The sequence below is a fragment of the Paroedura picta genome, chromosome 4 (genome assembly GCF_049243985.1).
Source record: "Paroedura picta isolate Pp20150507F chromosome 4, Ppicta_v3.0, whole genome shotgun sequence".
Taxonomy (NCBI): domain Eukaryota; kingdom Metazoa; phylum Chordata; class Lepidosauria; order Squamata; family Gekkonidae; genus Paroedura; species Paroedura picta.
In genome coordinates, this window is record NC_135372.1 from 75,824,144 (window position 1) to 75,836,784 (window position 12,641).

The 12,641-nt window shown below is 45.9% G+C and overlaps 1 protein-coding gene across 3 annotated transcripts in view; it reads left to right on the forward strand.

Moving 5' to 3' along the window:
• Nucleotides 1-5,449: 5,449 nt before the first annotated feature.
• The window catches only part of KANK4 (KN motif and ankyrin repeat domains 4), a 46,152-nt gene continuing 38,960 nt past the window's right edge, over nucleotides 5,450-12,641 (forward strand). For all 3 annotated transcript variants that reach the window (XR_013230237.1, XM_077333517.1, XM_077333518.1), the window contains exon 1: nucleotides 5,450-5,677. The gene's annotated coding sequence lies outside the window, so the exon portion shown is untranslated. The remainder of the gene's footprint in view (nucleotides 5,678-12,641) is intronic.

A 12,641-nucleotide genomic window follows, 5' to 3' on the forward strand; every position in this document is an offset into this window, starting at 1 on the left:
TTTGCAATATTAGGCAGGAAATACGTTATTAGAGGATTAGTATGAGGAAAGAAGTTGCATAAAAACTTTTTTTTAAAAAAATCCTGAATTATTTGATAATTTCAGTTTTCTGGCACTTGCCAATATAAAACTGGATTGAGGGCTTTGAAGCTGCATGTGAGGTTATTTTTCTGAGCTCTTATCCAAAATGAGGAGGGTAACATGGGTTAATTCTGAACCCATAAGAGATTTCCCCCCTTAAAAGCTATGAAATGCAGGCCACTACACCTGTACTGGCAAGTTTGCAAACTTAAAACAGAGTGCCCATGAGTCTTGGCTAACCTTTGCTTTTATGTGAATGTACCCCAAATATGTTCACATCATATGCCAGTCCCACTAACAAGATTACAGAAAAGAATATTTGACTTTGGGGAACCATATTTTCTGTTAAGTGTAAAGCAGCCTTGAGGGAGCCATCTTGTTCAAACTGAAAACTGAGGCTGGATCACCCAAGGCCCAAGTCCAGGACTGGCGACTAGCTTATTTTATTGGTGGTTTTAAAAATGGATACTCCTAATTTCTCCTTTAAAAGCCCTGAAGCCAGTTCTCCAGATATAAGACCTGGTAGAAAAATAGTCGTGTTTACATTGGTTACCAAGATGTTGTACTCCTTTAACATGTGTGGTCAAGGAGTTACATGTATCCTATATGTCAGGGGTAGTCAAACTGCGGCCCTCCAGATGTCCATGGACTACAATTCTCAGAAGCCCCTGCCAGCATTCGCTGGCAGGGGCTTCTGGGAATTGTGGTCCATGGACATCTGGAGGGCCGCAGTTTGACTACCCCTGCTATATGTCTTAGTTCATATGATCCCCTTTGCAGTCTTGCCCGAATTAAGATAGCTTGTCACTCCTCTACTAAAGAAGCTACTGGCTCAGACTCTACACTCAGCTAAGCAAGAACCTGTAGTCTAGATCACAGCACACATGGAAAGCAAAAGGCGGACCCAGCTTTTCTACAGATAAATCAGAAAGTTGATGAAAGGCAATAAACCAAGCAACTGGACTGGGAAACTACCCCATGCAAACAGTCACAAAGATGTAATTAGTGTAATAATATCAAGAGTGTGGCAAAATGCCAAACCAAGGATGCCTGTGTTCAGCACAAGCAGCGCCATCCTTAGCAGAGTCACAGCCATGGACTTCAGAAGGCTGTCATTTGTTTTAGGCTGGCAATGATCCAGGCACCCACGCATGGTGCAAAATGTGTCCCACTCAAGGATGGAGATCCTAAGGGCCAACAGGCAAGAGCTTACAGCTACCTATTCATACAGGGTCCAGGCAGAGATCCAAACATCTAGTCTAGACTGCCAAAAATCCAAAGAGAAGAGCAGCAGTGACCCAACCTTGCTGTACTTCTGAGGCGGGGGGAGGAGCAGGCTGGCTCCGCATAGCCAGGCTTCTCCATTGGGCATTCATTGCTACTACAGATGCAAAGGCATGCACACATAGGCATTTTCTGCTCTCTTTCAGCAGCCCCTTGCAGCCATCAGTTCATCTGCATTTCTCATAGAATCATACAGATGCAGGATCAGGCTAAAGCAGCTCTTTGAAACCTTTTGACCATAGAGGAACCCCTCTTGTTTTTGTAAATGCTCTAGAGTTGCAGTAATGGTTGCAAGGGGCTGACAGGAGGAAATGGCACCAGTATAGATGAGATGTTTAAAAATGTGCTTCAGTACATCTTGGAAGGCTTGCTGGAAAGTGAATAATTTGAACTGATAAGAAGTAGGAATAGGCATTACCTTACAAACTAAAGTTTATCATGAATTTTGACCAGTTTGTAGTTCGTGATGCAATATACATGAAAGGGCGCCCAGCATGAACATTTGATGAACTTTGGTGATGTTCATGGTGGTTTGTAGCAGTTTATGAACAGATACATTTTCCAGGCAGACTGTTTCTGCTCAGTTAAACTGTTCACAAAACTCCAAGGCAACGTGGGCGTGGAATTCTCCAGCCTTGGAACCCGCAGTTGGAGTCCTCCAAAGCTCAACAGGCAATGTTGGCTGCCAGTAACAAAGTTCCCATTCTGCTCTATGGGATCAGAATGCTATATATAGGCTCAGCTTAGCTCTGCAGCCTCTTGTCTCTTGGCTGTTCACAGTTCCAGAGAAAGGCAGGGAACTTCTGAAAAGAGAAGTGACAAAGTACATTCTCTCCTGACTCAGGGTTTTTGCATCAGGTCACCAAAACTCACCATCAAATCACATGTCCCTAGCCACAGCTTGTACCACAAACATCACAGATCCATGCCTTTATGGCAACCACACCCAGGGGCAAAACCAGGGTTCCAAAACACAGACCCGGATGGATCCTCAGGGTTTTTGCATTGAGACACCCAAATTCATAATCATATCATATATTATGATAATGGCAACAGTTTGCACCACAAAAATTATGGATCCACACTTTTGTGGCAACAGCATGAAGCAAATCTTGTCACTCCACCACGACCTCCCTCCTACTTTAGAGACAGAAAGTGAACTAGAGGCCCCTCGGCCGTCTTTGGAGAGTTCACTGAGTAACTTCAGATGACTCACGCTGACCCAAGTGGACAAGTTACTAAAGAAGCCGAAGCCAACCACTTGCTCTCTAGATCCATGTCCATCATGGCTACTGAAAACATCCGACATAAGAGTAGTAGCCCCCCTCCAGGAGATAATCAGCCTCTCCCTTTCAACAGGAGAATTCCTGGAGAGTCTAAAAGAGGCAGTGGTTCGCCCGCTACTAAAAAAAACCTTCTCTGGATCCACAACAGCCATCCAACTATCGCCCTGTCTCGCACTTAGCATTTCTGGGGAAACTGCTTGAAAAAGCGGTCATGGACCAACTGTCCACATACTTGGAAGAAGCTTTGGTCCTAGACCCATCCCAGTCTGGTTTCTGGCCTGGCCATGGGGTAGAGACAGTGCTAGTCGCCCTGATGGACGACCTCCGCTGCCAGCTGGACCGGTGCAGATCGGTGCTGCTTATTTTACTAGATCTCTTAGCAGTGTTCAACACAGTAGATCATGAGCTTTTAGCTCACCGCCTTGCCGGATCAGAGGGACTGCCCTTCAGTGCCTGATCTCCTTTCTCCAGAATCGCGGACAGAGGGTAGCATTAGGAGAGAGCTCATCAAGCCGCCACCAACTGGCTTGCAGAGTCCCCCAAGGGGCAATCCTCTCTCCAACCCTATTTAACATCTTTATGCACCCTCTTGTCCAGCTGGTGCAGAAGTTTGGGCTGGGTTGTCACCAATATGCCGATATCACCCAGCTCTTCCTCCTGATGGATGGCCGCCCTGACTCTCCCCCAGAAACATTAGCCAGCTGCCTGGAAGTGGTGATGGGATGGCTCAAGCAGAGGCGTCTGAAGCTCAACCCTTCAAAGACGGAGGTCCTGTGGCTGGGCAGGAAAGGTCCAAGCGAGGAAGTGCGCCTACCCAATCTGGATGGAGTACAGCTAAAAGTGGCCCACTCCACCAGGAATTTGGGAGTGATACTTGATGCCTCCCTCTCAATAGAGGTTCAGATCATGATGGTAGCTCGGCTGGCATTTTACCACCTTCGCCAAACCAAGCTACTAGCGCCCTACTTGGCCCCGGAACACCTGGCCACAGTGATCCACGCGACGGTCACCTCTAGGCTGGACTTCTGTAACTCACTCTACGTTGGCCTACCCTTATCCTTGATCCGGAAACTGCAACTAGTCCAGAACGCAGCTGCCAGGGTCCTCACAGCAACACCTCGGAGGTCCCACATCCAGCCCATCCTCCAGCAGCTGCACTGGCTCCTGGTTGAATTCCGGATCAGGCTTAAGGTGTTGGTTATCACCTTTAAGGCCATACGCGGTCTGGGCTCAGTATACCTGAGGGACTGCCTCTCCTCCTACAGTCCTCAGAGGGCCGGCGCTCTACTACATCCAACCTCCTGGTGGTCCCTGGCCCCAAGGAAGCCCGCTTGACCTCAACCAGGGCCAGAGCTTTCTCCATTCTGGCCCCCACCTGGTGGAACGAGCTCCCAGAGGAGATCAGGGCCCTGACAGAACCTAAACAGTTCCACAGGGCCTGCAAAAGGGAGATCCTCCACCAGGCATTTGGTTGAGGTCGACCAAACCACCACTTCCAGTTAGCCCCCAAGCTCCCCCCTACAACCAACATTAATCGGTTGCCCACAGGGTCCAGTAAGAGTTGAGCTGAGGCTCTTACAATTTCTATTTTATGTATCATTGTTATTATCACGTTAAATTATTATTGTTATAATATTACTGCTGTTACTGTTACCTATTATCATGTGTTAATTGTATCCTCCCTGTTTTCTGTAAACCGCCCTGAGCCCTCGGGAAGGGCCGTATATAAATATAATAAATAAAATAAAATAAAAATACATGATTTCTAAGCACAGATCCTCATGGTTTTTGCATTAGGTCACCCCAAACTCACATATCAAGCTCATGGCCACACCTTCATGGCAACACCAGGAAGCAAAATCAGGGTTCCAAAACATGGATCTTGATGGATCCTCAGGGTTTTTGCATTGAGTCACCCCAAACTTACCATTAAATCACATATTGCACATCAAAGGCAACAGTTTCCACCACAAAAGTCGTAGATCCATGTGGATATTGGGGTGACCCATTGCAAAAACCCTGAGGATACTTCTGAATCATGTTTTTGCTCCATGGTGTTGCCACGAAAAGGTGGGTTCATGATTCTTTTTTTGGTGCAAATTGTTGCCATGATCCTAATATGTTATTTCATGGTGAGTTTGGGGTGACTCAGTGCAAAAACCCTGAGTGTAAGAAGGTGGGGGTTTTTTTTGTTTGTTTCAGTGTAAGAATTGTATGAGTTCATGAGGATCCATGATTCAGACCCACATTTTTGGGCTGCTGCAGCACCACAAAATGTTGAATCCATTTTTTTTTTATGGTCCAGTCCACAGTTCTGGCTTCCACATGTGATTTGATTTGTTAGAATTGGGATTTTTAAAGTGCAGGATCCGTGAGGATCCATGTAGATCCAACTTTTGCTTTTATCCAGAATTTTGTAATGTTTATAGGTCCTGCACATTATAGTATACTGATAGAAACTGCCTAAGAACCCTACCAGACATTCCGCAGAGAACGGGAGAAAGTAAGGAACAAACGCTTTTGATGGGGGAGTTATGAGATAGTCGGTTTTGGAACTGGATCCTCACCTAGGATGAGTCGAAAGTGATTTCCACTAGTTTTGATGAGATTTCCCCACCCCTAGTAAGTCCACATGGAGATTAAACTACAGCCCCGAACGGCAAGTCTCAGAGGCAGGCAGAGGCATTTTACTCCGTTTTGGCTGTTCGGCTTGCATGTAATCAAATGAGGTGGCTCTTTGCCCACCCGCCGAAGCCGGGGGGGGGGGGGGGAGGGAGGGGAGGGAGGGGAAGCGCCAGAGCATTGTGGGCAGATTTTCCCCTGCAGCAAGCGAGGAGCCTCATAAAGTCGACCGAGGAGCCCCGCTTCGGAAGGCGGTCTCCAGAGTGAGAGCTGCGTTGCCGGCCGAGGCAGGGGAGCTGCAGGCGACGCAGCCCGCAGGGCGCTGGACCGAGTGAGGGGCGGACGCTGCCACTGCGCCGCTAGTGGGCTGGCGCCGGCGGGGGAGCTACAGCCGCAGAGCCCAGGTAAAGACGCCCGGCAGCAGCTGCTGCTGCTTGTTCTTTGTGCGCCGCTGCGGCGGCCGCCCGGCACCGACTGCCGGACCTCTCGCAGCCAGAGGGAGCCCTGAGCCCAGGCGCCCCGGGTCAGCTCGGCTTGGGAAGCGAGGCCAAGAGGCTCCAAAGAGGAGTGAGGGCGGCAAAGGATAGGGGGGGTTGGATGGGGGGGGGTTGGATGGGGGGGGGGTTGGCGGGACAGACTTTGCGCAGACCGGGCGATGCCGTTGAGCTGCGGGGAAATAAGAAACAGGCAGCAGCCGCGCCCCCCCAGGGGGCAGCTCCCTCTGTCCGAGCAGCTTGCATGCAAGAGCTGCGGTGACTGCCCTCCACAGACTCCTGGCCAGTCGCCTTCTGCCCTGCGGAACTTCAAGGGCGCGAGAAGCCCCCGAGCTTGACGAAGGCAGTTCAGCCGCTGCCTCGGGTGGGAAACGGGCCGTTTCAGGGACGGCGGGGGAAAGCAGAGCCCCCCCCCCTCCCCAGTTGTCGGTGGATTGCAGACACCCCGCCTAGTAATGCGACTCGAATGGCCCCCTGGCTTGCCTGGCCTTTGAAGCAGCTGTTTTCTTGGAAGGGTTCAGATCAGCAAAATGAGCACTTTTGGGGGAAAGGGGAGGCTGGGAGAGGGGGAGTTCTATGAATGCCCTGAAAAGAAGTGTTGGGAACCTGACAGAATGTCTTTAGATATTCTGCTTTAACTTGAAAAGGATAGTGAAGAAACTTGAATTCACATCATCCCTGGAGTTAAAGGAGCTATAAAATTGCCATTCTTTTTATTTATTTATTTATTGCCATTTTAAAACCGGATTACTAACATTTCTGTATTTTTCTCCCTGTTTGCAATTTCATAGTACTGGCTTAGTATGATCAGGCTCATGTAAATCTCCAGGAATCTTCAGCTGGGGAGTCAGGCACATCTCTGGAATCCTCAACCCAACCCTTGTGGTAGTTGTCCAGCAAGTATTACTTTGACTTAAGGAATGCTTATTCCTCCTGTGTCAGAGGGCGAGTTGCATTCTTGGGCATGTCCAAAAAGCAGACTAATCTCAAGGGACTCCCAGCCCCTGACTCTTCTCTGTACTGAAGGGATTCCTTTCCCAGAAGTTAATTTCGAGGAGCAATGGCAATTTCTCAAGGCATTAGCACTGAAACAAACAAATAGACACCGTGTGGTCTAGTGCTGTCTAGTTGGGCTGGAAGAAGGGGAAGCACCCACCCTTGGAAGAAAAAAAAACAATGGCACGAGGAGGGGGAACTTTCCAAAGTCACAGGGGGCATTATTGCAGTAGATAAAGCACTCGGAGAGTAGATAAGTCCTTACTCTGGAATGTGTTTTTAAAAGTTAATGTTTCTTGTCACCACGTGTGACCATGGTGTGGCTTTTAGGCAGCAATACACAGTTGCATAGTATTACACAGAAAAGCCCCATAACAATGGTGTTACTGACAAGAAGAATCACATTTCACTGTCATCCAAAGGAGAGACTGCTATCTAAAGGAATAAATTGGTGGCAGTGGTGGCCAGTGACACCTCTCCCCAGCTTTCCCAGCTGGTAAGCCCTTCCTAGTTGTGACATATTATGACAAAATCTAAGGGATCTTGTCCCTTGTCTTCTACCTGACATCCTCTAACTGCAAATCCCTAAATCTCCAGGAAAGAAGAGGGGCTATCAGCACAGAGGTGTGACTGTAGTAGGAAATCTCTGAAAGTCTTGTCCACATTCTCTCTCCCCCTCAGATTTTCCAGGTTGACAACCCTAGCCTCAAGAGGGTGGCCCTATCCGACCTCCATTATGTCCCATGATGAGAAAAAATGGATTCTCTGGTCTGTTTGTAAATTCCCATCATAGGAAATAATGGTGCTCCTAGAATTGGATCCCCTGGTCCAATCTTTTTGCAACTTGAAGATTCTTTTGAGGAGAAGCTCCTGTAGCCACACTGCATGTTTGGTGCCTCTAACTCAAAGCACCCACCCATCCAGAGCCTAGAAAAGAACCCCTCAACTTCTCTTTCCATTTAAAGTTTAAACAGCTGCTTGGCCAAATCGACAAACTGTGCTGCATCATGATTCAGCCATTTAAACTTATTGGGGAATGGCTATTTGGACTGGATATGGCTAAATGTAGCCTGATACAGGTACTTTTCAGCCGATCTGAATCAAGTTACATATCCCAACTCCCAAGCTAAATTCCCCTGTTAGAAGTTCTTGTTCGACAGTGCTGGAATGTAAGCCCTCAGGAAACATGTGTGCCACCTTATAGAGTCTTGTGACCTCTAATGAACTTGCTGTCAGCTGTGGCTCCATCACCATAGCAGTCAGCTGACTCACCACGCTCAGCGGAAGCCCCTCCCAGGAGGACATGTGGAGCCATTATTTTTGATGGAAACAGCATGGTGACCATAATATATAGTTTTTGTCTGGGAGAGAAGGAGTCATGATGACCTCCTGGTCTGTTTAATAGAGTATTTGATTACCTGTGTTTTGCCGTTTTGCTTGGGCTGTAACTGTGTAAAGTCTTTGTGGATTGTATATATGTGTTTTATTGTTTTCTGTGGTATATTGCAGTCACACATGTAAGCAAAGCTCCTTTGGGAGCAATCCTAAGCAAGGCTACACATAGTTCTACTCAGGTATTTTCAATGGGACTTGCTCTTGTCTCAGTAAAGTGTTTTTAGGCATGACCTGTCAATCAGGCTTCTCTTTGCGGTGCAGGCTCTCTTTGTACAGCTGGTCATGAGCTTCCTCTGTGGTAGGGCTGGTCTCTGGAATGGCTTAGCAGAGTGGGTGCAGAAGGGATATTCCTTGGCTACCTTTATGAAGGTTTTCAAGACAATTCTATCTCAGAGGACATTCAAAGTGGATGGACTGTTCTTAACAGATTTTGTTCTGTTTTAAATCTGTTCATTACTTTTATCTGGTAATGGCACTTTTAATGTTTTTTGTCCTGAAAATTTTGGTTCTAGTTCAAGGTTAATAAGGTAGGAGATATATTTTTAAATAAATAAAACTTTGGGGTGAAAGGAAATTTGAGAACATGTAAACTGAAATGAGTTAATCCATGCACACTGGGACAGGCCCATCTAGTGTAAAACTAAATCAACATACTTAATCCTTATCTCTATCTTCTTCAAAATCTGGTTGGCAAGTAATTTTTAGTTTGAAGCCTGGCTGCAGTACTCGTGAATAAAGAGCTGTCTCCTCTTCGTATCATTCATTACTGTAATATTAGAGTAGTTAAAAACAGAAATAATTCTGTTTTTTTTCTCACTTTCCCTTCCTTGTTTATGAAATAAAACAGGTTGTTCGTGCAAGTGAGGGTGTATGTATGAACAAGCAAACTAACAAAAAAGTGTACCAAAGTGCATGAAGTCTGAATTGGGTCACTGCTTTCTGAGGAATTCATCACTAGAAATTGCTCTGAACGTTTTAGCTCCCAAAGTCCCAAGACTCTGAGAGCCAGCTTAGCCAAAATACTTAGGTGTGGTTTTCTGTCAAACAAGGGACTCATTAAGAGAGACCTAATTTTAAAGCAGTATTGTCAGTATTATTCTGGGACATGGGAGAAGAAACTTATAACAGGATGGGACATTAAAATAGATATTTAATAACCAGTGCATGATACAACCATCTTGTTTTCTAACCGTTCAGAAGCTACAGTTAGTACATAATGCTGGAGCTGGAGTGGGTCACAGGGATCATATCACTCCAGTCTTGTTCCATCTGCAGTGGTTTCCAATTTGTTTCCAGGCCCAATTCAAGGGGCTATTGACCTTTATTACTGCTTGGGGGGAGCCTATCTTAAGCATTGCCTATCTACTCCCATATGAATCTACCCATCCACTCCAGTCATCTTTGTAGGCCCCTGGCATCTGAGGCTAGATGACTGGCAACCTGAGGAAGAGCCTGCTCGGTTGTGGTGCCAAACTTTGGCATTCCCTTGCAGGAAGATTTGTCTATCCCCCTGTATTGTTGTCTTCCATTAATGGGTGGAGACTGGTCTGTATTGCTTGGCATTCCCTCGCTACCTGCAATAGAAAATGCTTTACCTGAATTTCTGTTGGGCAAACCAGTTTTCAGACACGTGTCCAATCACAGATATTGGGGGTGGGGGGGTGGGGATTATTCATGCAGGTTATGTTAAGAAAAAAAATCTTTCCCTTAAGGAAGTCCCCATTACCATACAGTTTAAGAATTATTTATCTCTTTCATTTTTCCCACCCTTGCCCATGTCCTAACAGATGCTTAAAGCAGGACATTTTCTGAAGGGTAATCATTAACCCACTAAAGTCATTGACAAAGCTTCCATTGACTTCTGTGGGATAAAAACTTGGATGTCAGACAAAAGGCAAGCTGGCATTTCTAAAACTGGCTTATAGGTTAACAGTGTATGGCCAAGAATCAAGGTCAACACCTCTTGCTGTGGTCCACTCACTACATATTTAAAAAGCTATGTTTTTATAAAAATGGTCACAATGTTATTTTGTCCGCACTTTGTTGTTGGAACAGCAGAACATTTACATTGCAGCCCTCTGGGGAATGGTGGCTATGAGCAATCTTGGGTAATGACTAATAAGTATGTTTATGGGTGCTTTGGGGGGAAAAAACCTTATGTGTGGTCACTCTGTGTAGACAGGAAATTATGTGTTATCTTCAAACAGACACGGATGCAACTTTGCCAAGCATATACAAATTCAACCAAAACTGGACTGCGTGGCAGGGAACACAGCAATATACATGTGTGTGGGCAGCTGGTCATCTATAGCCCTGGGACATAGTCAAGAATTGCTCAAATGTTCAGCAAAGCTAGGAACTGAAGACACAGATTTGAAATGACTCTCTACTATAGCTTCTACCACCATTAGACCAGGGCTGTCAGCTCCTTTCTGGAAGCAGGAGCCTGCCTTTTTGGAGGAAGAGATATTTAGTAGATATGGCTTCTCTCCCAACATTCTCCTTCACTGGTTGCTAGTGTGCATGCCTGGCATCCTAGACCTTAAAGCAGAAGAGAAAGGACAGTGGGCACCTTGACCCCTGTGAGATGGTAGTGAAAAGGACTAGCCAATCTTTTTCTTTCAGTTTAGCTGTAAAAAAGGTAGAAGCCATCTGTGAGGTAGGAAGGGCTGTTGTAGCCTAGAGTGCGGGTCAACACTATGTCCTAAACCTCTTATGAGCAGAAAGGAAGGTATTTTGTTGTTGTTTAACATACGTGTATTTTGTTACCACTATTAAACATTATTGTCAGCCTAGTTCTTGTTTCTGCTATCTGCATTTTAACATAAGGACAACTTCTTTCAAACCAGTGCTATCACATCAGTTTCAAAATAGTTTGTGACCAGAATTAAGTACCCGATTTTTAGCTTGTCCTATTTGTTGTACAATGATTAATAGCCCAGTTGAGCTGGGATGGAAACATTATACATTCTGCTCTGCCAAGTGCAAATTGTCAGTTCGGAAGAGCATACTTTGCTTATTTTTTATCAGTACTCATCCCATTTGCAGACATTTTCCTGTCCTGTAACAAAAAAAAGGCAAAAACATCACCAAAATATAAAAGCATGTAAAATCTCCATATCCACTAACACCCACAAAAAAGGACAAAGCATTGCCAACCAGGAGAGTCATAGTGCAGGCCTAAACATACCGTTTTAACCCCATTGACTTCAATAGACTTTGATGGATGTTACTCTGTTTAGAACTGTGTAGGATGCAAAGTTACATCTGCAGTGTGAAGCAGAAAAGTTCCATTTTGTCGTAATATGTCACAACTAGGAAGGGTTTAGAGCCTCTTCTGGTACAGAGTGGGAAGGCAGCAGTCATGCAGTCTGAAAGCTCTGCCCATGAGGCTGGGAGTTCGATCCCAGCAGCAGGCTCAAGGTTGACTCAGCCTTCCATCCTTTCGAGGTCAGTAAAATGAGTACCCAGCTTGCTGCTGGGGGGTAAACGGTAATGACTGGGGAAGGCACTGGCAAACCACCCCATATTGAGTCTGCCATGAAAATGCTCGAGGGCGTCACCCCAAGGGTCAGACATGACCAGGTGCTTGCACAGGGGATACCTTTACCTTTACCTTTAGGAAGGGTTTACCAGCTGGGAAAGCTGGGGAAAGGTGTCACTGGCCACCACTGTCACCAGTTTATCCAACAGGATGCCTGGGTCCAGCAACTCCAAGTTACAGACCTGTAGGGGAAGTGCAACCCTATCCAGAACACTAGATACCTCCATTCCTAGGTCAAACCTTACCCAACCAATAGCACCTTTGTTTTGTTTAAGTGACCATTTGACTTCCCACAGATTTCCTGGAAGTTTAACAAATGATTTTGAAAGTAACTGGATTTTTATGAAGTAATTCTGAATTAATTATACAACTGCCAGACTTGATTGCATGGATTATTTCATACATACCCAGACCAGGTAAGGACCCTAGAGACCCAGCAGTGGTTGAATTTGAAGACATGCCTTTGTTGATTACAGTTCATATCATCACTTTACCACATGGAAGGATGTTGACTAATCCCAAGTATGCAATTTTTATGGTTTGTGTGCATTTTATTTACAAATATACAGACTGAGAAAGGAATAGAAGCCAGCCCTCCGGCAGTTTGTTTTCCTGAAAACATATATTGCTTCTTTTCTAGTTCTCCTCACTGTCATGTTAGAGTGCAGTTTCATGTCTTCTGGGCCAGTAGGTGGTTATGATTCCAGTATGTCCCTTGCCCTGGTCGGCAAACTGAAAGGCAAAGCCTAGGTCGGCTCTCAAAGCTATCTGTCATAAATTTTTGTCAGAGCCTAACTCCTCCCACATCATGTCACTTTTAGGTGAGAAAGTCACCTTCTACCTGTGAGGGGAGGAGATAGCACTCTTGGGAGCTATAAATAGTTTAAGAAAAGCTTGCTGTATTCTTTCCATGGCTGGCTTGTGTCTGCGCAGTTCCAT